The sequence below is a fragment of the Panthera onca genome, chromosome C2, assembly GCF_046562875.1.
Source record: "Panthera onca isolate mPanOnc1 chromosome C2, mPanOnc1 haplotype 2, whole genome shotgun sequence".
Taxonomy (NCBI): Eukaryota; Metazoa; Chordata; class Mammalia; order Carnivora; family Felidae; genus Panthera; species Panthera onca.
The window spans coordinates 86,078,302-86,105,137 of NC_138347.1; the positions used below are offsets into that span (position 1 = coordinate 86,078,302).

The 26,836-nt window shown below is 37.4% G+C and overlaps 3 long non-coding RNA genes across 8 annotated transcripts in view; 2 read left to right on the forward strand and 1 right to left on the reverse strand.

The window, feature by feature from the left end:
* LOC144617434 (uncharacterized) overlaps positions 1–26,836 on the reverse strand; it is a 728,263-nt gene that overhangs the window by 642,505 nt on the left and 58,922 nt on the right. The window lies entirely within an intron of this gene.
* On the forward strand, positions 1,287–23,351 carry LOC132683422 (uncharacterized). 2 transcript variants are annotated; one of them, XR_009612221.3, is made up of 4 exons: positions 1,287–1,371; positions 3,897–3,992; positions 14,965–15,023; positions 23,280–23,337. It is a non-coding gene; the product is annotated as an uncharacterized LOC132683422 (long non-coding RNA). The 2 variants fall into 2 exon arrangements; XR_009612222.3 differs by lacking the exon at positions 14,965–15,023 and having other exon boundaries at positions 23,280–23,351.
* Positions 25,230–26,836, forward strand: part of LOC132683419 (uncharacterized) — a 40,062-nt gene continuing 38,455 nt past the window's right edge. The window contains exon 1 of the long non-coding RNA XR_014135229.1: positions 25,230–25,315. This is a non-coding gene — a long non-coding RNA (uncharacterized LOC132683419). The remainder of the gene's footprint in view (positions 25,316–26,836) is intronic.

Below are 26,836 nucleotides of genomic sequence, written 5' to 3' on the forward strand. Positions count from 1 at the left end.
AGTTGTAGTTTTACATTTTCAATTTTGTCTGTAGCCTAATATTAGATTAATCTCTATTCAAGAAATATAAGCAAGTTGGTGGGAGAGAAAAGTCTTACAAACCTGCTCAGGGCTAGGGGAGTCCAACCTTAAATTCAATATTTGCCTCAGATAATCCTTAAGTAGATAAGTGCATATTATAAACACATATCCAAGAAATCTTTAATACTTCCATGAAGCCCATAGTTTAGTTCTTGAATTTTCTGTGAATATAAAACATGTCAACACAGGGTGCAGAACACCATGTATGTATTATACTACCATTTGCATTAGAAATGGATAAAAATAAAAATATATATTTGTATTTACTTGTATATACATAAAGGAACTCTGGAAAGATGTGTAAGAAACATATTCCTGGTATCCTGACTACAGAGGTACAGAAGGCTGACCACATGGAGCCCAGGGTAGAGGGAAACTTCATTGTATAGGTTTTTACATATTTTGATTTTGAAACCTGTGAGCGTATCACACCTTCAACTACATTTTTAAAGAATCAATTGAGTTATTTTTTAAATTGAAAGGTGTATTATACATTGAAAATTTGAACCACATAAAATTCCACATGAACTTAGGAATTAAGACTTTATTAAGTTAACTGTAAGGGACATCTTAATTAGTTAAGTCCCAATTAAGAAATCCTAGAACATACCTAAACTTTATAAATTTCTTTAGATAAATCCGTATCAGATCATGTTTTATACTTCTAACAAGACTAAATTGCCTTCAATCATTAAACTTTCCTCAGGGTTGATAATCAGAGATTTTGAATTTCTTAGGAAGGATAATCCCAATTTTATAAATCCTTATCAGATCATGTTTTATACTTCCAAAAGACTAAATTGTCTTCAATCATTAAACTTTCCTCAGGGTTGATAATCAGAGATTTTGAATTTCTTAGGAAGGATAATCCCAATTTTTGCCATTTTATTAAAACATATTAATTTCAAACAATAATGTTATACCTTAGCAATACTTTTCATAAAAATGCATACAAAAAAACAGAAAAAAATGTCTCCATTTAAAATGGAGAAACACAAATTAGTATCTTATTCTCACATGTCAAACTCCATTTCAAACAAATTGATACTGAGTTAGCCAGAAAAAGTTCAACATGAGGCACCATAGTAGCACAAAAACTGCAAAGGTGAAGGGCCAGCCATTCTGTGCCAAGTTGAAATCTAATCCTTTGGCTAATATGAAGTCATTGAAGAATCTTAAGTAGGTAATAAAATGATCAAAAATATATTTAGACAGATCTCTCAGGCATAATAGATAATATGTGGATAATGGACTAGGGACAGGCAATTCTGGCAGTTTATCAGAGTTCAGGTAAGAGTGTAAATTAAGGAAGAGCCACAAAAGCAAGGAAGGGACAGATGTGAGAGATTATCGGGAGGCAGGGCTAGCAAGAATCACTGCTGAATTTGGACATGGGAAGTACTCTGACCACCCAACTTCTGATGTGGGTAACAGAGTGGATGATGCCTTTGAGAAGGAAAAGAAAAAAAAGAAGGAGCAGATTTGGGGGTGGAGAAGGTAGAGAAATGTATTTTTTATTTTATTAATTGCACTTTTGAGACACTTGCTCTGCTATAAATGTCTGGTAAGTAGTTGGATATAAAGGTGTGGATCTCATGAGAACCATGGTTAAGGATACAGATATCAGCAAATGGAGATAAGTGAAGCTGGGGCAGGGAGGCTGATGATGAAAATGAACTCTCTCTGATGACTGACATGGGGAATAGTGTGACAATAACATTGCTTGTCCAGAAATTGGTTGTGAGTACTTTTTGGCTGGTGAAAGGTTGATGTTCCCAAAAATATTTTTTGAAAGCCATTTCAATAATACACCAGTAAACTGAGTAATTCAAAGGAAGAAGGGTGAAAGCACTTTTATAACTGAAACACTATTTTAATAGAAATTAAAAGGTCTAGCATAAGCAAGAGACTCACTAATCTAGTTCCAAAATGCAATTTTTGAAATGTTATTTCTCTGCTGGAAATACAAATATATATATATATATATATATATATAATATATTCTTAAAATTTTTGAAAATTATTGCATAAATTCACACTCCAAAGGAGTTTTACTGAGATGATTCTTCTCTTAGTGTCTGTAGGAGAGAGGGATAACAGACACTTCAGACAATGAAACCATCTTATTTCTTCCTGGCTGAGGCAGGAAGAAATATTTTCTTTCACCCTGACATTCAATGATTTATTCTGCACTTTTAATTTAAGACTTAAGCCAGAAGCGGACTACACTGCTAGCACCATGCAGGTCTTGGCTCCCTGTATCTTATCACTTAACTTGGGGGTCCTAGAAAAAGAAAAATATCCTTACCCTGTCTCTCCACTCCACCCAGAAACTGAGATTAACACCCCGAGATATAAAATGATGAACTCAGCCCTTCCTGTCATTAGTCCACAGCCCTGGTTGCACATTAGAATCACCTAGGATGGGGCACCTGGGTGACATATTCTCTACCTTTGAAGCTCCACCACCCTGATGAACCTATTGAACTACAGGACTCTGTGCCTAATTTTGCTTATTGGAGCCTCAAGCAAAAGGAGGCAGCATGCATGCATAGGTGTCTCCTAGGGTTTTGGAACCCTTGCCTCCTTGACACAAACACCAGGTATACTCCTTCTGAAAAGCCGCTATGGATCTTGTCAAAACTGAACTTCTGACTCTGTGGCCTATTCCCATTTTGAGGGTGGGTCAACTCAGATTTAATGACTAACACAGAGGGTCAGACAAGCTTCATATGCCAAATGGAAGTGGCAAATTTAAGCCTATTGTTGGCCTAATCATGAAAAAGCGCTCGCTATCCCTCTGGGGGAAATTTTATCCCCACTCTGCCACCTGAAGGAACAATTGTAAACAATACTATTTTTCCAGGGACATCATGTGTGTCCCCAGGACTAAATCTCTCATATGGAAGCTGAACATTAACTTCCTCTGACACAGAGATTTGCACCTAAGGCGCAAGAGACTTTTAAGTATTTAAACAAATATCATTAACAGACCATGAAACCCTCAGATGATTGAAGAAATCTCTCCAAAATGAAGAAATCACTCCAACCGAGGAAGGATCCCCTAGGTTGCTCTAAGGAGCTTCCAAGGGGATAACTGGCTCATTATTAATACTTACCCTACAAGCAGTTTTTCCTATAATGGTAGTCTTCCAGTTAGAAAACTGTTCCTGACTTTACCTGAAATGATCAATGATATCATTTTGGCTCTGTATTCAGATCAGCTTCAACTCACTGACCAAAGTTGTTATGGGTGGTAAAATTGCCCTGGACTTCCTCTTTGCAGGCCTAAGTAGATTCTGTGAAATCATTAACACAAGCCGCTATAAGGCTAACTAGAAAGGACAATATAGAAACTTAAGAAGAAAGTCACCTAGCTTTATAAGATAAACCTTGATAGTTGATGGTTTAAGGGATTGGTTCTGATTGTGTTGTTTTTTTCTTGCAAATAGAAGCAATGACTGCTCTTGTTTTGGACATCCTTTCAAGGATGTTTGTATAGTGAACAGCCTTGGAAGTTGGAGATAGTGTCTCTTCACAGCAACCATAGATTTGTTCACTGCCCAATATTACAAAGATTATGTCCCCCCCTTTGTGGCAAAGGACAAATATGTTTTTAGCTTACTATAAAAGATCTGGATTCTCTAAACATAGGATTCCTCTACTATAATATAACCCACTATGTGTGCAGGTGTCGCCTATTTGTCATATTGCCTTGTGGGAACTGAGGTTTGGGGAAATGGCACAAGGTAATGATGATACTCTGGTTATTGCTATTTCTGTAACTAATAAACCATCCTTTGTCTTTGACTCAGGGGTTGCATGTCTTCTGCCAAAGTTCATGGGCAACATAAACAATGAAGCTGAGAAACCTAGCAGGAAACAGCAATTAAGTGGAAAAGAAGGTGAAGGTGAGCAGAGGTTTTTGCAGCCACAGTGAAGTACCGTTGGTAATGAACTCTGCTTCCTTTTTTTTTTTTTCTTTTTGGAAGAAAAGGGAGGGGTTTTATTCTCAAGCGTCTAAGGATTTACAAATGAGGGCATTTCATTTTAAAAAGGGACAGGGGAATACTGGCAACCAGAGAAGGGGGCTGTGGGCCACCTCACGCCCCTGCCCACCAGCTCTACCCTCTGCCTGGTCAAGAGGGAGGGCTGGTGACCGGTGACGGAGGGCAGGCCAGGAAAGAGGCAGAGGGGAAGAGGTTCCCCCAGAACTCCCACTTAACACTGAAGGAGGGCAGGGGTGGGCAGACCTTTATATGCAGATAAAAATCAGAAATTTAGCAATCCATAGCAGATGGTAAAGCTTTTAAAAATGAGGAAGATTTTTGGGCACCTGGGTGGCTCAGTCAGTTAAGCGTCCAACTTCAACTCAGGTCATTATCTTACAGTTTGTGGGTTTGAGCCCTGCATCAGGCTCTCGGCTGTCAGCACAGAGTCTGCTTCGGATCCTCTGTCCCCCTCTCTCTCTGCCCTTGCCCTGCTTTATCTCTCTCTCTCTCTCTCTCTCAAAAATAAATAAACATTAAAAAAATTTTTTTTAATGAGGAAGATTTCCAGGGGTACCTGGGTAGCTCAGTCAGTTAAGCATCAGAGTCTTGATTTTGGCTCAGGTCATGATCTCGTGATTAGTGAGTTTGGCCCCATGTCTGGCTCTATGCTTGACAGCATGGAGCTTATTTGAGATTCTCTCTCTGTCCCTCTCTCCCTTTCTGCCCCTCCTCGGCTCACACTCACTCTCGCTCTCGCTCTCTCTCAAAAATAAATAAATAAACTTATTTAAAAATGAAGATTTCCAGATTACAAAGAAAAAAAACCAAGTAAAAAATAAGAAGACAGGGGTGCCTGGGTGGCTCAGTCAGTTAAGCGTCTAACTTCATCTTGGGTCATGATCTCACCGTCTGTGAGTTTGAGCCCTGTGTTGGTCTCTGTGCTGACAGCTCAGAGCCTGGAGCCTGCTTCAGATTCTGTGTCTCTCTCTGCCCCTACCCTGCTCGCAGTGTCTCTCTCTCTCAAAAATAAATAAACATTTAAAAATTAAAAAAAAAAGAAGACAGATAACCCAGGATACAAGTATGCCCCATTATTAAAAAATAAATTAGAGTTAAGATGGCAGAGTAAGAGGACCCTATCCCTCATGCCTTGAACACAGCTAAATGTCAAATCATTCTGAATACCCAAGAAATCGATCTGAAGACTGAGAGAACAAACTGCACAACTAGAGGGAGAAAAGGGCCACACTGTAGAAGGTAGGAGGTGCGGAGACATAATTTGGGGAAGAAATGAATCACAAGTGCTGCATGTAGAGAGAGAGCCTGATCACAGGCAGGGGATTGCACAAGAAAAACACTTCCCCAAAACCACTGACTAGGAAAATGAGAAGGGCTGATTATCACAAGTTTTCACAAGCAGTGGAGCTCAAATACAAGTTTTAGAAGTCTATGCCATCACTTGAGTTGAGTCTGGCAGGCATAGCAGTGCCAGAGAAGGAGGGCAGAGGCCTGGGAATGGACAGCATGGTCTAAGGATCCCCTGGGTCACACTAGGAGAGGCAGTTCCCCTTCTTGGAGTGCATTTGGGAGAGGTAGCACTGCCTCTCTGGGAACAAAAGAGCTGGCGGGCACCATTGCACTGCCCACTCATTAGCATGGGAGCAGAGACACCTGCTGAGGGTAGCCAACTTGGACACTGGCTTTTTGCTGCACTTTATTACCATAAACTCCAAGCCCCTGTGAGTTTGTGCAACTGCTCTTCTGGAACAAACTGGTACCAGCCACAGTGTGGTGAGACCTACCCCCAGAGGACTGGTGCGGGTCCTTGCTGCATGGGGTTCCTAAAATTTGGAGTTTTGAAACCCAGGCAGCATGCCTAAAATAAAACACAGGCACTGTGCCACTGAATGGGCAGATGGCTCGGACACACACAGGATGAAGGCAGGGATCTGAGGAATGCCTGGGACAAGTGAGGGGAGATTGTTCGCTCTTCTGTGACAGCTTCCTGAACAGGAGCAGGAGTAAACTCCCCCTCCCAGAATAAGAGAGGCAAGCCCCTCCCTCGGAGGACCAGCACAAACCTCCAAATGCACCAAGTCTACTGACCATAAAGTGCTGCAAAACTTCAGATCTAGTAAAATAGGATCTAGCCTCTTTTTTTTAATTTTTTTTAACGTTTATTTATTTTTGAGACAGAGGGAGACAGAGCATGAACAGTGGAGGGTCATAGAGAGAGGGAGACACAGAATCTGAAACAGGCTCCAGGCTCTGAGCTGTCAGCACAGAGCTTGACGCGGGGCTCTAACTCACAGACCGCGAGATCATGACCTGAGGCCAAAGTCGGATGCTTTACCAACTGAGCCACCCAGGCACCCTAGATCTGTTTTAATAAGCAGATCAAAACACCTAGTTGAAACTCACCACACCCTGAACAAGGTTCAAACACTCCCCACTGCAGGCAAGGAGAAACTCTGCAGAGGACTGACCTGAGGTGAAAAGCAGCCAAAACACAACAGCAGAGTGCACGTAACAGACACAAGAAACACTTTCTGAAGCACCAGGCCCTGGACTGTATATGACATCTTCTTAATATAGCTATTACTCTCAGGAGCAGGAAATGTAATAGGCTTTCTTTTTTTTTTTTTTTTTTTTTTTTTTTTTAATTTTTTCCCAACGTTTTTTATTTATTTTTGGGACAGAGAGAGACAGAGCATGAACGGGGGAGGGGCAGAGAGAGAGGGAGACACAGAATCGGAAACAGGCTCCAGGCTCCGAGCCATCAGCCCAGAGCCTGACGCGGGGCTCGAACTCACGGACCGCGAGATCGTGACCTGGCTGAAGTCGGACGCTTAACCGACTGCGCCACCCAGGCGCCCCTAATAGGCTTTCTTAACACACAAAAGACAGAGACCTAGACAAAACGCCAAGATGGAGGAATTCATCCTAAAGGAAAGAAGAAGAAAAGGCCATGGCCAGGAATCTAATCAAAACTGACATAAGTAATATGCCTGAACCAGAATTTAAAAAGACAATCATATGGATACTAGCTGGGCTTAAGAAAAGCAGAGAAAACACAGATAAAAGACCTAAAATGGGGCACCTGGGTGGCTCAGTCGGTTAAGCATCCAACCATTTCAGGTCATGATCTCATGGCTCATGAGTTTAAGGTCTGCATTAGGCTCTGTGCTGACAGCTTCGGGCCTAGAGCCTGCTTCAGATTCTGTGTCTCCTTCTCTCTCTCTGCCATGCCCCTCCTCTGCTCACTTTCCGTCTCTCTTTCTTTCTCAAAAATAAACATTTTTAAAAATTTAAGAAAAAAGACCTAAAATTATTCTGGCTGGAATAAAGAAATGTTATAACTGAGATACTAAACTAACTGGATGTAATGACTACAAGGATGGAAGAAACAGAGGAATGAATAAGTGATATAGAAGATAAAATTATAGAAAATAATGAAGCTAAAAAGAAGAGTGGAAGAACACTATTTGATCATGAATGTAGACTTAAGGAACTCAGCAACTCTGTATAGCATGATAGCATTCATATCATAGGAGTCTCAGAAGAAGAGCGGAAAAAGGATCAGAAGGTTTATTTGAGCAAATTATAGCTGAAAACTTCCTAAATCTGGGGGAAAGAGACATACAAATCCAGGAGGCACAGAGAACTCCCATAAAAATTAACAAAAGCAGGCCAACACAAAGGCATATTGGAATAAAATTTGCAAAATACAGAGATAAAGAAAAAAATCCTAAAAGTAGCAAGGGAAAAGAAATCCCTAACCTCCAAGGGAAGACAAATATGGTTAGCAGCAGATCTATCCACAGAAACTTGTCAGGCCAGAGGGGAGTGGCATGATATCTTCAACATGCTGAATGGGGAAAATATGCAGCCAATAATACTTTATCCAGCAAAGGTGTCATTCAGAATAGGAGAGACAAAAGAGTTTCCCAGACAAACAAAAACTAAAGGACTTCATGACCACTAAACCAGCCCTGCAACAAATGTTAAAGAGGACTCTTTGAGTGGGAAAGAAAGACCAAAAGCAACAAAGACTACAAAGGAACAGAGAAAATCTCCAGAAACAATGACTTTACATGTGATACAATGGCACTAAATTCAAATCTATCAATAAACATTCTGAATGTAAATAGAGTAAATATTCCAATCAAAAGACATAGCATATCAGAATTGAGAGGAGAAAAAGACCCATCTATATGCTGACTACAAAAGACTCACTTTAGACCTAAATACACCTACAGACGGCAAGTGAGGGGATGGGGAACAATTTATCATGCTAATGGATGTCAAAAGAAACCTGGAGTAACCATACTTATGTCAGACAAACTAGATTTTAAGACAAAGACTATAACAAGAAATGAAGAAGGCCACTATATCATAATAAAGGGGTCTATCGAACCAGAAGATCTAACAATTATAAATATTTATGGCCCAAACTTGATGGCACCCAAATATATAAATCAATTAATAACAAACATAAAGAAACACACTGATAATAACACAATAATAGTAGGGGACTTTAACACCTCACTTACAGCAATGGACAGAACATCTAAGCAGAAAATCAACAAGGAAACAATTGCTTTGAATGACACACTGGACCAAATGGACTTAATAGATATATTCCAAACATTTCATACTAAAGCAGCAGAATACACATTCTTTTCAAGGGCACATGGAACATTCTCCAGAACAGATCACATACTGGGTCACAAATCAGCCTTCAATAAGTACAAAAATTCGAGATCATACCATATATATTTTCAGATCACAATGCTATGAAACTTGAAGTCAAACACAATAAAAAATTTGGAAAGCCCTCAAATACATGAAGGTTAAAGAACATCCTATTAAAGAATGAATGGGTCAACCAGGAAACTTAAAAAGAAATTAAAAAAATACATGAAAACAAATGAAAATGAAAACACACCAATCCAAAACCTTTGGGAGACAGCAAAAGCATTCATAACAGGGAAGTACATAGCAATACAGGTCTACCTCAAGAAGCAAGAGAATTTTCAAATATACAACCTAACCTTACACCCACATGAGCTAGAAAGCAATGGCAATGAAGACTGAAGTCAGCAGAGGGGAAATGATAAAGATCAGAGCAGAAATAAATGATATAGAAACAAACAAACAAACAAACAAACAAACAAAAAACCCAGCAGAACAGATCAATGAAACTAGGAGGTGGTTTTTGAAAGAATTAATAAAATTGATAAACCCCTAGCCATACTTCTCAAAAAGAAAAGAGAAGGGACCCAGATAAATAAAATCATGAATGAAAGAAGAGAGATCACAACCAACACCACAGAAATACAAATAAGTATAAGAGAATATTATGAAAAATGATATACCAACAAATTGGGTAATCTGGAAGAATTCCTAGAAACATACAGACTACCAAAACTGAAACTGGAAGAAATAGAAAATTTGAACAGATTCATAACCAGAAAAGAAACTGAATCAGTAATCAAAAATCTCTCAGCAAACAAAAGTCCAGGGCCAGATGGCTTCCCGGGGGAATTCTGCTAAACATTTAAAGAAGAATTAATATGTGTTCTTTTCAAACTGTTCTGAAAAATAGAAATGGAAGGAAAACTTCCAAACTCATTCTACAAGGCCAGCATTACCTTGATTCCAAGACCAGACAAAGACCCCACTAAAAAGGAGAATTACAGGCAATATTCCTAATGAACATAGATGCAAAAATTCTCAACAAGATACTAACAAATCAAATCCAACAGTACATTAAAAGAATCCTTCACCACAATCATGTGGGATTTATTCCTGGTCTGCAGGGATGGTTCAATATTCACAAATCAATCAACATGATAATCATATTAAGAAAGGATAAGAATTATATAATCCTCTCAATAGATACAGAAAAGGCATTTGACAAGGTACAGCATCTGCTCCTGATAAAAATCCTCAACAAAGTAGAGAGATAGAGGGAATATACCTCAACATCATAAAGGCCATATACAAAAGACCCAGAGCTAATATAATCCCCAATGGGTAGAAACTGAAAGTTTTTCCTCATTTTTATTTAACATAGTAGTGGAACTCCTAGTTTCAGCAATCAGACAACAAAAAGAAATAAAAGGCATCCAAATTAGCAAGGGAGAAGTCAAATTTTCACTATTTGCAGATGTCATGATACTCTATACAAAAAACCTGAAAGACTCCACCAAAACATTGCTAGAACTAATACAAGAATTCAGCAAAGTCACAGGATATAAAATCAACGTACAGAAATTGGTTGCATTTCTATACACCAAAAATGAGCAGCAAAAAGAGAAATCAAGGAATCAATCTCATTTACAATCGCACTGAAAACTATTAAGATACCTAAGAATAAACCTACCCAAAGAGGTAAAAGATCTGTACTCTGAAAACTATACAACACTTATGAAAGAAATTGAAGAGGACAGAAAGAAATGGAAAAACATCCATGCTCATGGACTGAAAGAACAAATATTGTTAAAATGTCTATACTACCCAAAGCAATCTATACATTTAATCCAATCTCTATCAAGACACCAAGCACATTTTACACAGAGCTAGAACAAACAATCCTAAAATTTGTATGGAATCACAAAAGACCCCAAATAGCTAAAGTAATCCTGAAAAAGAAAAGAAAAGAAAAGCTGGAGGCATCACAATTCTGGACTTCAAGCTATATTACAAAGAGGTAGTCATCAAGACAGTATGATATTGGCACAAGAACAGACACATAGATCAATGGAATAGAATAGAAAATCCAGCAATGGAACCATAACTATATGGTCAACTAATCTTCAACAAAGCAGGAAAGAATATCCAATGGAAAAAAGACAGTCTTGGGGCACCCGGGTGGCTCAGTCATTAAGCGTCCGACTTCGGCTCAGGTCATGATCTCACGGTTCGTGAGTTTGAGCCCCACATCAGGCTCTGTGATGACAGCTCAGAGCCTGGAGCCTGCTTTGGATTCTGTATCTCCCTCTCTCTCTCTCTGCCCCTCCCTCACTCATGCTCTATCTCTCAAAAATACATAAACATGAAAAAAAATTTTTTTAAAAAGTAAAAAGACTGTCTCTTCAACAAATGGTGTGGGGAAAACTGAATAGCAACATACAGAAGAATGAACCTGGACCACTTTCTTACACCATACACAAAAAAATTCAAAATGGATGTAAGACCTAAATGTGGGACAGGAAACCATCAAAATCCTACAGAAGATAAGCAGCAACCTCTTTGATCTCGGCCATAGCAACTTCTTTTTTTTTTTTTAATTTTTGTTTAATGTTGAGACAGAGAGACAGAGCAGGAGTTGGGGAGGGGCAGAGAGAGAGAGAGGGAAACACAGAATCTGAAGCAGGCTCCAGGCTTTGAGCTGTCAGCACAGAGCCCAATGTGAGGCTCAAACCCACGAACTGCAAGATCATGCATGACCTGAGCCAAAGTTGGGACACTTAACCAACTGAGCCACCCAGGCGCCCTTGGGCCATAGCAACTTCTTACTAGATATGTCTCTGGAGGCAATGGAAACAAAAGCAAACATGAACTATTGGGACTTCATTAAGATAAAAAGCTTCTAAAACATTAAAACAAAAAAGATAAAAAGCTTCTGCACAGCCAAGGGGGAAAAAAAAACAGTGAAGTTAAAGGCAGTCTATGGAATGGGAGAAGATATTTGCAAATGACATATTGGATGAAGGGTGAGTATTCAAAATATATAAAGAACTCATTAAACTCAACACCAAAAACAAATAATCCAGTTAAGAAATGGGCAGAAGACATGAATAGACATTTTTCCAAAGAAGACATACAGATGGCCAGCAGACATATGAAAAGATGCTCAACATCACTCATCATCAGGGAAATACAAATTAAAACTGTGATGAGATACCACCTCACATCTGTCAGAATGGCTAAAATTAACAACACCGGAAACAACAGATGTTGGCAAGGATGTGGAGAAAGAGGAACCTTCTTACACTGACGGTGGGAATGCAAACTGGTACAGCCACTCTGAAAAACAGTATGGAGGTCCCTCAAAAAGTTAAAAATAGAACTACCCTATGACCCAGCAATTGCACTACTAGGTATTTACCCAAAGAATACAAAAATACTGATTTAAAGGGGCACATGTACCACGATGTTTAGAGCAGTATTATTAACAATAGCCAGGTTATGGAAAGAGACCAAATGTCCGTTGATAAATGGATAATTTATAGATAAATTATCTATAATATGATGAAGAAGAGGTGGTAAATATTTGCAATGGAATATTACTCTGCCATTAAAAAGAATGAAATCTTACCATTTACAATGACATGGTTGGAACTAGAATCTGTTGTGCTAAGCAACATAAATCAGTCAGAGAAAACTAAATAGCAATTGATAACCCTCATATGTGGAATTTAAGAAACAAAACAGATGAACATAGGGGAAGGAAAAAGAAACAAGAAAGGGAGGCAAACCATAAGAGACTCTTAATCATAGAGAACAGAACTGAAAGTTGCTGGAGGGGAGGTGAGTGGGGGATGGGCTAAATGAGTGATGGGTATTAAAGAGGGCACTTGTTGTGATGAGCCCTGGGAGTTATATGTAAGTGATGAATCCTAAATTTTACTCCTGAAACCACTATTATGTGTTAACTAACTAGAATTTAAATTAAAAACTTGACACCAATAAATAAATAAATAAATAAATAAATAAATAAATAAAATCCTTTTAAAATTCCAAATAAAATAAATAAAAAATAAAAAATAATCATATACTCAAGAAATTATTTTTGAGAACCAGCCACTGTTTTATACATAGGGATACAGTAGTGAACAAAAGTCTCTGATCTCTTGGTGTTCACATTCTAGTGGAGGGAGAAAGGCAAAAAACAAGTAAGCAAATGACTTCCAAATATATCGGGAATGACCAAGCACACAAAAGGGATCAAGAGGAACAGAAGCAAGTGTTATGTAGGTAGAATGAAATAGAAGGCCTCTGCACTGAAGCCTGAGGGAGGTGAGGACCACTGAAGACTCCACAACTGAGCTTTTCCAATGAAAATCAGAAAATTATTCATATTTTAAGACATGCACTTAAATGTAAACAAAATTGTTAAGTCATAACCAATAACAGATAGGTTGACAGAAACCTCAAACAAAGGACAGAACTAAACCTTAAGTCTAACAGGAAAACACTAACAAAAAATGGTGATAGAGTCCTCATGAATTTAAACCCTAAGTCAGTGGGAAAAGATCACTCAAATTAGTCTTTTTAGCTCTAAGATATTGTTTAAAGCAAAATCTTTCCATATTACTCTTCCGATCTAGCAGAGTCTCTAAATAAAGATAAAATCTGTTCATTCGTCAACTAGAACAAGGTTCATTACAATGCTTACTAAAGAGCCTCCTGAGTGCAACAAACCTACCAGAACAAGGTTCCTTCCCCTCCTTTCTTTCTATTATAATTAAGTCAAATCTCACCACAAAGAAACACCTGTTTCTAAGAGGCCACATGAAATGAAAGGAATAATAGGATAGAGGAAAGATTTTAAAAGCACACAAGCTTTTATAATAAAATCAAAACCATCTTTTAGAAAAGAACTAAAGACAGGTATTTAAATTGGCAATTAAAAGGTCATATTTTTAACTTAGCTAAAAGGAATAAATGTGAATAAAAGGAAATGATTCGCTAAAGACTTTAAAGTTTATTTATTGAGAAAGAGAGCACAAGCAGGAGAAGGGCAGAGAGAGAGAGGGAAAGAGAGAGAAGTCCAAGCAGGCTTTGCACTGTCAGTGCGGAGTCCGATGCACGGCTCGAACTCACAAACCAGGAGATTATGACCTGAACCGAAGTCAGTCACTTAACTGACTGTACCACCCAGGCGCCCCCATTAAAGACTTTAAAAGGCAAGTACTCTTGCCAAAAAAACGTCAAACTTAAAGTGCAGTGAAACAAAGAATAGGAGGTATAATTTTTAATGCATATTCCAAAACCAATCTTTAATATTTAGTCATGAATTTATCTATAAATTTCATATAACATTAAAGGAGACTGTGAAATGTTTGTATTCATTAATAAAAAGCATAGGTTAAAAGGCCCCAGTCCAGATCTATCAAACCAGAACTTCTGGTCCCCTTAACACAGTTTTTAGGAACCACTGCTATAAGATACCAAGTTACTAAGACCGGATTATGATCATGGTTGCACAACTAGGTAAATTTGCTAAAAGTCGTTGAACTGTAAAGTCTTTAAAATGGTTCAATTTATGCATGTGAATTATATGTTTACATTACAGCTCAATAAAGTTGTTTAAAAAAAAAAGGGACACCAAGTTAAATACACACCACACCCAAACAACAAAAGAATATTTAAAACCAGTTATTTTTAAACATTTAAAAAGTTTATATTACACAAACATTCCTTAGAAAGTGAGCACACTGGAAATTGCTCCTTTGAGAGTTAATTATGAATATCATTTCATGTTCCCATTGTCAAAATATTCTTCATGCTGGTGTTATCATGTTTAACAGACAAGAAATTCAGGCTCAGAAAGGTTAAGGAACTCTCTGAGGGCCACTCAGCTGGCAAGGGCAGAGCAGGCTTCCAAACCAAGGCACCTCATGCCAAGTCCAAGAAGGCACATTCTAGTGCAACACATGCTCCCCATGAAGAAGGGCAAGAAACAAAGCATTACACAGGTGAAGGACCCTGGAGGAAGCATCCTCTTATACCACTCTCCTTTTCCCACGGGCTGTGATTAGCTTCGAAGCATGTTACTTTTCACAAATATCTATCTAGGAATCTCATTCTCTCTGTGCATTATGACTGCTTCTATTATTTATTCATGCTATCTTGTTTTTTTTTTTTTTTATTTCCTCAGATTCCTGTCTAGTATTCTGATCAGAGCAAAAGTTCAGCAAACATATATTCTTTATGAGAGTAAGTTGTCATGAAAAATGAGACTATATGCCTTATCTATTTAAACCTCTGGTATGGCAAACTTGTAGATGTCCCATTCCAAAATCTCTTTTTTACATTCTTTTAATAAATCAAGGATTCCCAAACTTGAATGAACATCAGAATCACCTGGGAGCTTATTAAAAATGCAAACCTGTGAAGCCCTCTCAAATCTAATGAAACTGAAACTCTGGCAGCATCCTTGAACCAACTTTTGGGAACTATTGCTATAATATAGCACTGGAAATAGACAAAACATCACTTTTTTTAAATCAAGCTATTCTGTTAACACATTCAGATTGAGAAATTAACATAATTTTAAAAGAATCAAAAGAGATCTAGGAAGATGGAGGCATCCTATCCTTGACTGAAACCAGGCAGAAAATCAAAAATGTTAAGGAAGGAATTTGTGCCTACCTCAGGAGTGGTGGAACTATGTCTAGGCGAGAAATCAGTAGCCCTAGATTCCAGAGTCAGCTCTGCCCCTATGCAAGTCACACCATCACTGACAGCCACAGTTTCTCTTTGTTTCTATAACACTACTGTTTTTCTAACCATTCCTTCTTCATCTCCTTTGCATTCTGCTCCCTCTGTTTGTCCTTTAAATATGACTGTCCTTTAGAGTCCTGTCCTCAGTTTCTCTTGAACTATACACATTGTAGTCCCATGTCTTGAATGACCTTTACATGCCAAAATCCTCCCAATCTGTGTCTTTACCACTGACTTCGGCTGCACTCTGTTGTACAAGACCGTTGGCCTGTGCAGGTGATCCCACACTCAGGGAGGTGACAGACACCTTAAAGCCTTTTGTCATCAACAACCTACTTCCCACCAGTTAAGGTGGAACACTTTTAACTTTTTACTATTCCTTTCTGGGGTATCTTCCTTTAAAGAGTTAATAAAGCCAGATTACCACCAATAGAAAAATAGTTGAGTAAATTATGATACCTTTATTTAAAGGAGCGTTACACAGCCATATAAAATGGTGGTTTTAAAAACTATGCAGAAATATGGGCAAAATAGCTCAACATCACTCATCATCAAGGAAGTGCAAATCAAAACTACAGTGAAAAAAACTACAATGAGATATCACCTCACACCTGTCAGAATGGGTAGTATCAAAAAGACAAGAAAAAACAAGTTTTGGTGAAGATATGGAGAAAATAGGACACTTGTGCACTCTTGGTAGGACTGAAAAATGGTGGAGCCATTATGGAAAACAGTATGGAAGTTTCTCATAAAATTAAAAAAAGAATTATTGGAGCACCTGTGTGGCTTAGTCAGTTAAGCATCCAACTCTTGATTTCAGCTCAGGTCATGGTCTCATTGTTCATGAGTTTGAGCCCCGTGGTGTAAATCCCACCTGGAATTCTCTCTCTGCCTTTCTCTCTGCCCCTCCTCCACCCCCTCTCAAAAATAAATAAAACTTTTTTAAAAAGTCAAAAATAGAACTACCCTACCATCAAATAATTGCACTACTGGGTATTTATCTAAAAACTACAAAAACACAAATTCAAAGGGATACATGTACTTCTATATTTATTGCAGCATTATTTACAATAGCCACATTATGGAAGCAGCCCAAGTGTCCATCAATAGATAAATGGATAAAGAAGAGGTGGTGTGTTTATACAACAGAGTATTATTCAACCATAAAACAGAATGAAATCTTGCCATTTGCAACAACATGGATAGATCTAGAGGGTATAATGCTAAATGAAATAAGCCAGAGAAAGACAAATACCATATGATCTCATTCATACGTGGAATTTAAGAAATAAAACAGAGGAAAAAAAAAAGAGACAATCCAAAAAAACAGACCCTTAACTGTAAACAACAAACTGATGGTTACCAGAGGGGAGCAGGGTAGCGGGATGGGTGAAATAGGTAAAGGGAATTAAGAGTACACTTATCATATGAGGAGTGAGTAATGTTTAGAATTATTGAATCACTATGGCACACCTGAAAATAATATAATACTGTATGTTAATGATAGTGGAATTAAAATGAAAAACTTAAAAAAAAGAAATAAAAAGAAAAAACATGGGGAAATAGAGTATATTGTCACAAAAGACAATACTAAATTTTATGTTTATTATGATTACAGTTATGTAAAAAGGTCAATCAAATGCATTTGGACTAGGACTGGAAGGGAATATGAACAATGACAGTTTTTTTTCTTATTTGGAATTCTCATTTGGGAATCTCATTAAGAGATTTCCATTAATGTTATGGTTATTATGTCATTTATCCAAATATATAGCTGACATATGATCATCTTAATTTCTATGGTTATTCTACTCTTCATAACAGGTTTGTAAAGCTAAATAATAATATAATAGCTGCTCTCTGGTTTTGTAAAAAATAAGATGCTATAAAGCAAGGTAGGCTGTTCTTATAAAATGTTTGTTACATCAATATACTGTAGAAATGACAACCACATCTATCTGTCCAGATGTCAGAACACTTTGCCAGAAAAAGTACTGTCTTCTACGCCAGTATATGATTATGTTAAAGAGATAAATGGGATTATTACAACTACTTTGGAAATGGGGAAACTGAGGAACAGAAACATTTCAGGACTTACTCAAAGGCTAATGACAAATCAGAATGAATTTACAGTTCACTGATACTTGACTAACAATCTAAATATATTTCAGATTTCTATATTAACTGTTCCTAGCTTTTAATTACACAGCATAATTTGCCTAAGAGAATACTGTATTATCTTAATTCATTGATTTCATATCGTATAACATGCTCCTTCTTTCTGTTTGCTTAGGAGATTTTTTAAATGCTCAGAAACTCATTTATACATGACAGATGACTTTCAAAGACAACACTGTAAATAGAATCTTTGATATCAGGTGCTCAAGTTACATGCAAAATAACAAAACTGAAATTGAAGTGCACTTATACATATCTTCATTTATTTTACTACTTAATAGAATAATGACCCCTTTGGTAAGCTAATTCTGATATTGTTAGGACTATGGGTTACTGAGCTTTATAAAATCACCAAAAAAAAAGGAAATGATTAATAAGAATCTGTTCAACACACAATACAATTCTAAGCAGAGTTCTTTTGCATTACTTGGTCTATTGATTTTGGATTTCAAAGAAATGAAATCCAAAGAAGGAGTACTGCTAATCTACCTTAGAAGCAGCACTGTCATTTAAAAATAACATTATTCTGACTAGTATTCAGCTCATTCTAACTTTGTCATTTCATGTATGGACAACAGTCAACCACAAGATTCTTTCTGAAAACACACAGGCAACGTGAACTCTGAAAATTCAGTAGGTGACAGTTTCTTTGACCATTTCCTTAACTCTAAATAGTTACAGACTTAAGAATGAAAGACACTTTATTCCCTTTGCATTAAGTTGACAGTCTCACACTTCTGTCAATAAGTATTTCATAGACTCCACATCTGTCTTTTTTTCCCATAAGGGTCTAAGTCTTGATAAATTCTGCAGAAGGATATGTTTTTTAACAAAGTATTTGAAATGTTTGGAAATATCATCTACCAATAAATTTCTGAACAATCTGCAAATTCAAGGGCCCAAATTTCAGTCCCTTCTTGATCAAAACCACAATAATAAATAGTTTTACTCTTTCCTAACATGGTACTGCAAGTAAATTTCATTTTATCCTTTAGATAAGAAGCACAAACTGGTAACTTTCAGGCTGTAACCAGGCCACCAAACTGTTTTGGTTGGCTCACACAAACTTTTTAAAGAATTAGGCCAATATAAAAATCAAGTTATATTCATATAAAAGTCCAGATATCCAGTTTCTCTCAAAAGATTGGAACTAGGCAACTCTAGACCTACATTCCTATGTGGCAATATTTTAGCTGATGGGGAGAAGTGGCTGCCTCCTTTACACAGCTGTGAATCTCCAGGTGACCACAGTCACTGCTAATTGACCCCTAAATCCTACTGTGCCCCTGACATCAAGATCCATTAAACCTAGCTCACTTCATGTAATTTTGTTACCTGTCTGGTCTCTGTAGGCATTTGAATTTCTGACTCCTTCTAACAAAAAGTTTTCTGTTTTGTTTCATTAGCATATATTGCACATCCGCTGAATAAAAGGCTCTTTGGGGGAGTAGTGAGGAATAACAGGTTATAAGTCCTGGCCTCAGAGAATTTAAAGTCTAGCAGCAGGGAGTGAAATGCACAGAGTGATAGTACAAGGTGCTGAACACTGAATCCCATATAATGGTCTAAAGCAGAGCAGAGCTGTTCAAGAGAATTACAATGTAAGCCACATATGTAATTTTAAATTTTCTAGTAGCCACACTGGAAAAGTTTTTAAGGTGAAATTAACTTAATAATATATTTTACATGAACCCATATAACCAAAATCTTATCAGTTCAACACAGAGTAAATATAAAAAATTATTAATGAGATGTTTACACCCTGTTTTTGTACTAAGTCTTTGAATCCAGGATGTAATTTATATTTAACAACATATCTCAATTTGGACTAGCTACACTTCACGTGCTCAATAGTCACGTGTGGCTACTTGCTACTATATTGGACAGCACAGATCTACAGTAATAAGGAAGGGCACCCGGGTGGCTCAGTCAGTTGAGCAACCAACCCATGGTTTCAGCTTGGGTCATGAGCTGATGGTTTCGTGGGTTTGAGCCCTGTGTCAGGCTTAGGATTCTCTCTCTCCCTCTCTCTGCCCCCTCCCCACTGATGTTGTCTCTGTCTCAATAAATAAATAAACTTAAAAAATATATACACACATATATGTATATGTACATATGTGTATATGTATATTTATACACACATATATATAGTAACAATAGGGAGCCCAGAGACAGCAGCAACTCATTTGGAGAAATCAAGGAAGGCTTCATGGTAAGTGTACCACTGGAAAATAAATAAGATGTGGATCAGTGGAGATGGGACAGATGGGAAGCTTTTTAAAAAATGGCAGGAAAGCAGGATAAAAACAAGTAAAGTGACCTATCTACTTGGGGAATTAGAGGAACTTAGACAACAGGAAACAAAAGACAAGGAGAAAGCAGAGGGTTAAGGTGGAAAGGGATGTTTGAATCCTCTTTATCAAGGATATTGACAATTCTGCTAAGGAGATAAGATTTTATTCTCTCAGGAATGGAGAACCGCCAAGACATTTGGAGCAGGAAAGTAGTTTCTGAAGTATACATTTTGGGATGTAGAGTATATAATGTAACTGAAGTCAAATTAGTCAGTCAGAGTTCATGAAAATAGGGTTAGAATACAAGGACAGAAGCTCCAGAAGGTTGATATCAGTTTAATACAAAGGAAAATTGTCTAAATTGTCAGTATTGCCCAAAAAACTGCTGCTCTAGGAGGTTGTAAATTCAACTTTGGGGATGTAGGAGTAGATGCTAGATAACAATTCTTCAGGAATCAGGCAAAGTAGAAGAGGTTTCTTTGTCCCCTGTCATACACAGATAGCACCCCTACGCTCAATTCCCTTTGAGCAAGCTGTAACTTCATGCCTTTCTTTCCCATTCAACACAGCATATTGGAATGCAAGGGAGAGAGAGAGTGCTATTATTACTGAGATAACCTTGAGTCTGTTCTAATTTATTTTCTAAAAGAAAGTAAATCACTCTCAACTTTTGTTACTTTATTATTGGGGGGTAGATGAAGAACATTTTATTCTCTTGGCAACTGGTATGAGAATTCCGCTTAGTGAGAGAATTGCCTTTGTTGGGAAAATGCTTCAGTAGTGCCACTTGGGGTAGGTGAGTCCTGCAGGGCAGGAATGTCAACTGAAGTCAAGGATTCAGAGGAAAGCAAACTATGTGGCATGAGACAGAGAAAGCAATTTGTTTGCTCTTAAGAGGGAAGGGGTGAAAGAAAAGAAAGTCAGGGTACGGAGAGAAGATGGAGGAGCTACTGAAATTGTTGACAGACTGTATTCCTCAGATATTCAGTCCAGTTACAAACTCAGGAAATGCTTAGAATGGGTGGATTTGGGGTGGTTAATTAGTGGAAGCACTGAATTTTGCATACAGGTGGACAAAAACCAAACAGAAAACACTTGCAGACATAAAAAGCTAAACCGGAGAAAGCCTCAAGAAAATAATCCCTTAGAAATGTACAGAAATTATGGGTACCACTGTGGACGGGGGTCAAGTCACATTAACTTAGAGCCCCAGGGACAGGGAGACACTGCTGATCATCTTTGTAACATTACATAAGTCCACACTGCTTGTAGGAGAGTTTACATCTGTTTCTACACACAGGGACATCAGATGACCATGACTGAAAACAGCCATTAGAAAGGGCAGTCAGCCTTAGACTGTGCATTGGCAAAGACCAGCTTGTGGACCCTCTCTCCCATCCAAGTACTAGCCAGGCCCAACCCTGCTTAGCTTCTGAGATCAGATGAGATCAGGCACATTCAGAGTAGTATGGCCATGGACTTGAGGACCCTCTAATCCCTTACTTGGTATGACAATAACTGTTTTTAAGTGGCCACACCTCAAATGTCCTACATCAGTTTTATTTAACCAGTGCTCCTTCAAGTGAAGTCTAAGCAGATGGTGCGGCAGAGAGACCTTGGCATTGCAGAAAATTATACCACACTTCTTACAGTACCCATGTATTTGATGGTAAATAATCAAAAACCTTGTCATTTTTAAATAAGCATGGATAGATTATTATTAGATTACTATTATTGATTATCAGATTATTAAAATAAGCATTTAATTTTAAGTTAAAACCTGGAGACATCAAGGCATGGCATATCTTGATCATTCCATGCTTCATCACCAGATCACAGAGGCACATATGCTTCACTATTCACTGCTATAAGACTTCAGTGGACAAGCTTGTGAAGCTTGTGAAACCCTCTGGTTTAAACCACACCAAAAGGCTGCTCAAGATCAGCTGTCACATCACAGCTATCTGCAAGTTGCCTTTGATTTTATGCCAGTTTCCAAGCAGCTTTGGGGACCCATCTGGTAAGTGGCATAAATCAGCTTCATTATCATCATCTCATGGCATTTAGAGGCTCACACAAATGCAGACATCTGTCTATAAGCATCATGTAAAGCTACCTGCTGCCTGGAGCTCACCAGCTCAGTACTACAACCTAGCTGTGGACTCACATTTAGTAAAACACACAAACACAGGCCACTGAACCTTGGGGACATCAAAATGATTAAAGCGTAATTACAAGCAGACTGCGGTTGTGCTGCTGATTATGTGACTGCCCTGTTGACTAGAATGATGACTGAGAAGAAAATCAATCTAGCACAGTGGCCAAAAGCAAGAGTCCTACAACCAGACTCTACAGGAATGAATCCTGGCTCTGCCACTTCTCAGCAATGTGACCCTGGCAAGTTATTTAAGCACTGTTTCTCAGTTTCCTACCATGTGAAATGGTGAAACTAATAATTCCTGCTCCATGGTGTTCTGAGAAAAGTTAAATGAGATAATAGTTGTAAAGCCCTTATCCAACTGCCTGGCACAGAGTAAATGTTCAATCTCTCTCTCTCTCTCTTTCTCCCTATCTCTATCTCTATCTCTATCTCTTCTCTCTCCACCCCCCCCAACTCCACCCCCCCCCAAGTGAATGGTTGGACAATACACATTTGTGTGTCCTAGGCAATGTGCTATGGCTGAAGGCATACAAATCAAAATGCTCTCCGGCTAATTAGGTTGCCCTGTAATACAAGGCAAGCTGTGGCAAGCACTGGTAATAAAGCACTCAAATAGTATCAGCCTGAGAACAGGGACTGGACTTATTCATCCTTGTATCCCCAGTATCTCAACCTATTGTCTAGCACAAAAGTAATGCTAAATAAATAATTGGAGAAGAAACAAATGATTAATAGGTAAAAGGTGGGCAGAAGTAGGAAAGGCTTTGGAGAAAGGCTTGGTAATACAGATGAGATTTCAGGAGGGTTTGAGAAAGAAGTAAGACACATAAGTAAAAAAAAAAAAAAAAAAAATGAATCAGGGAAATGGGGAGGAAGTAAGGAAAGGACAGGTACACTTGTCACACATACTATGGCTCTAATATCAAGAATTCCAAACTATGAAAAAGAATTATTGTTGACCTTGCTGTTGACCAAAAGTGAAAGTGAAAACCCCTTCTCAAGCTTGGGGTCCAGGAGAAACTCCACAGGCAAGAGACTGAGCCTCAGACTTGCCCAAGGTCTGGACTTACTGAAGAGTAGAAAACATGCTAATCAGAAGAACTCTTCTCATTCTAGGCTGCAGCCCACCTGTCCTACCTGGAATGCTCTCAAGATGGCTTCCCCCATCACACTGTGAGCTCCTCAAAGCAGGCATTATATCTTATGCATTGTTGGAGGTTTGATAAATTAACTGGGAAAAAAAGTTAAAATGCCCCCAAATTACAAAGTGTACAGATTGAAACAATACTATATATGTCATCTGGGCAAACTTTTTAACCCATCTCTGGCTAAGGCCATTTAAAAATTAATTAATAATGTATCACTCAAATATAGTTTCCATTAGAGCCTGGGTTAAAAACTCTAATGTGTCTCATCTTCCCCATTCAAATATAGAAGGCCAATGGGATCCCAATTCCAGTCCCTTAAGGAAGTTTACAGTTTCCTTTCTATTCTAAAAAGAAAAAGAAAAAAAAAAAAAAAAAGCAATGATTTTTCACCTATCAGGTTGCCAGAAAGAGAAAAGTTTAATTAAATACATTCTTAGAATGTGAGGAAAGAGGCAACCTAATACACTGTTGTTGAAAAGGTAAACAACTACCAAAGTCCAAACCATCATTTGCACACCTTATAAATTTGTCAAAAGGATATACTCCAAGCATGCAGAATTTGGTATACAAGGTTTCTCACTGTTGCATTTTGAGGGGGCTACTTTTGTATTGTGGTAAAATACACATGACATAAAATGTACTACTTAAAGCATTTTTAAATATTTTATTCAGTGGCATTAAGTATATTCACATTGTTATATAACCACCATTACTATCTATTTCCAGAAAATTTTCACCTTCTCAAACAGAAACTCTGTACCTACTAAAAAATAACTCCCATTTCCCTCTCCTCCCAGCCCCTGGTAGCCACTAGTCTACCTTCCGTCTCTGTGAATTTGCATATCCTAGGTAGCTCATTTAAGTGGAATCACATAATAGCTGTTCTTTTGTGTCTGGTTTATTTCACTTAGAATAATGGTTTTAAAGTTCATTCACCTTGTAGCATGTATCAGAATTTCCTTCTTTTTTTTTTTTAAGGCTATATAATTATTCCATTGTATGTATATACCATATTTTGTTTATCCATTCACCTATTTATGGATTTGGGTTGGCTCCACCTTTGGCTATTGTGAATGATACTACCACGAACATCAATATACAGGTATCTGAGGCCCTGTTTTGAATTCTTTTGGTTATATACCTTGAAGTGGAATTACTGGATTATATGGAAATTCTATCCTTAGCTTTTTGAGGAACTATCAAATTCTTTTATACAGCAACTGCACCATTTTACACTCCCACCAGCAGTACACAAGGTTTCTTGCATTTTTATAAGAACAAAAGATTGGAAGCAACTTAAACATTTATAATAGTCAGCCAATTAAATAATTTATGGTGCATCCTCACAATGGAATACTATGCAACCCATAACAACAAAATGAATAAGGAAAGAGTTCTACATGTATTAACTGAAAAAGCAAATGCAGAACACTGTATGCGCTATGCTACCATTTCTGTAAAAGAGAAGAAAAATATTTATACATATAAATTTGCTTGGAAAAAATATAAAATATCTCTTGAAAGCTACAGAAGAATTAATCACATTCATTGCTTCATAAAAGAGGAACCAAGTGATGGGAGGTCCAAAGAACACAGAGACTTTTCACTTTGTCAGACTTGAAAATGTATGATTACATGATGTATTTGACTACTAAATTCTTAAAAATAAATACAATCTGTTGGATTTTGTGAAAATACATCTGACCCTTCTTCATGCTGGAAGTCCACATCACCACCCTTAGAAGAGGGAAAGAAGAGTGTCTCCTGTTGCAGTACCACAGGCATCTCTCAGAAAAGTTGATCCACATTTTGATGCCATATCCACTCCCCTCATTTTCCTTATTTTCTAATGCAAGATTTGAACCCCAAATTTAAGCTGCTTCCTCAAGATGCTTTCTCTTTCCTCTCATAAGAAGGAATGACATCAAAATTACTTTGTGAAAGCCAGGACCCCACTCCAAGCAGATTCTGGTAATAACGTCCCCAAAAAGGTGAAGACACAAAGTGAGTATGTCAATCAAACACATGGAAAATAAGAATCTCTCCTAACATGGTAAAATCACAGCACTGAAGTTTTGACAGCTTAGGAAAATACAAAAGTGAATCCATCATTCTATCTTTGAAATGCTTTACTATCTATATATGTCCACGACCCCAATATCTTTCTAGCACTCTCAATTGGGAAATGACAATAATATCTTTTTCGTTAGCTTTGAGTAATCCCAGAAAAGCATAATAGCTCATCATTATAGGGAATATCATAACAATGGCAGAAAGAACAACAACAAAAAAAAAACTAATGTTTCTCTTTCCATTATTTAACATCAACTAATTCAACAAATATGTGTGTGTGTATATATATATATATATATATATATATATATATATACACATATATATATATTTTTTTTTTAATGGTTATTTCCCAGGGTTCTACTTAAGTTAATGCAGCAATATCCCTAATTTCTACTCCTAGTTAACTACTCTTAGTCCTTGGGGACTACAGTCCTCAATTAGTTATATGCTTTTAGTCATTTGCCTCTGCATCATTCTTGAAAATTCACAGTTGATAATCACAAGATTCAAGCGGAGGTAAAATATTGTCAGTATTTTTAAGCACCATTTGGCCGAAAACATTGCGTGGGAACACACACACACACACACACACACACACACACACACACACGCTGATGAGTCATAGGCAGATTGTAGCATGTTATTTTGAGACTTCCCTGCCCACCATAACACTGCCACACATCTGGCCCATCTTCAAAATGGTGACCTGCTGGAGCAGTGTTCATGCTACTCTCCAAGGCTGGGTGGCACTAACAAATCCAAAGTACTATATAATTTCCAGCCCCCTACTTCCAGAGTTCACACAGGAAACATGAAGGAAAAATTTAAATATAAGCCAATGTGGAAAACATGTGCTTTCATTATCTTAAATAGCCTTTGAATTATTTGTTTGTCCAATGAATTTAACAGATGTGAAAATATTAAAGCAAGTTATTTGGAAAACTGTAGATTTGAAGATTTTAATGTTATAGCTTAAAGTTATAATGAAAAGGGCAGATGGTAATAATCAGAAAAAAATGTAATAGAACACTTTTTGTAGTAAAAAATGTACAACAAAGATTTTAAGTCATGCCCAATAGTGAAAAGTTTGCTGTTACTATATTCAGCTGGTGCTTGGCCAAAATTTGCTCTATATATTTTCATATTAATAGTGTTACCTGAATCAGCAAAAAGAATACATTTACAGTTCCTCAGTATTTCTATAGTATTCACCTGGAAAATCTTCATTTTTAAGGGCTTTTGTTTTCTCCCAATAAAATAATTTTTAGTTATAGAATGTAAATAAACAAATGACAAAATATGATTTGTATTTTGATGAGTTAATTCTCTCATTCTCCATATGGAAAATTTTAATTCTGAATTATTATTTATATGACCAAGCCTTGCTTTTAAATATATATGTATGTATGTAAGTATACATATATGTATACTTACATACATACATATATA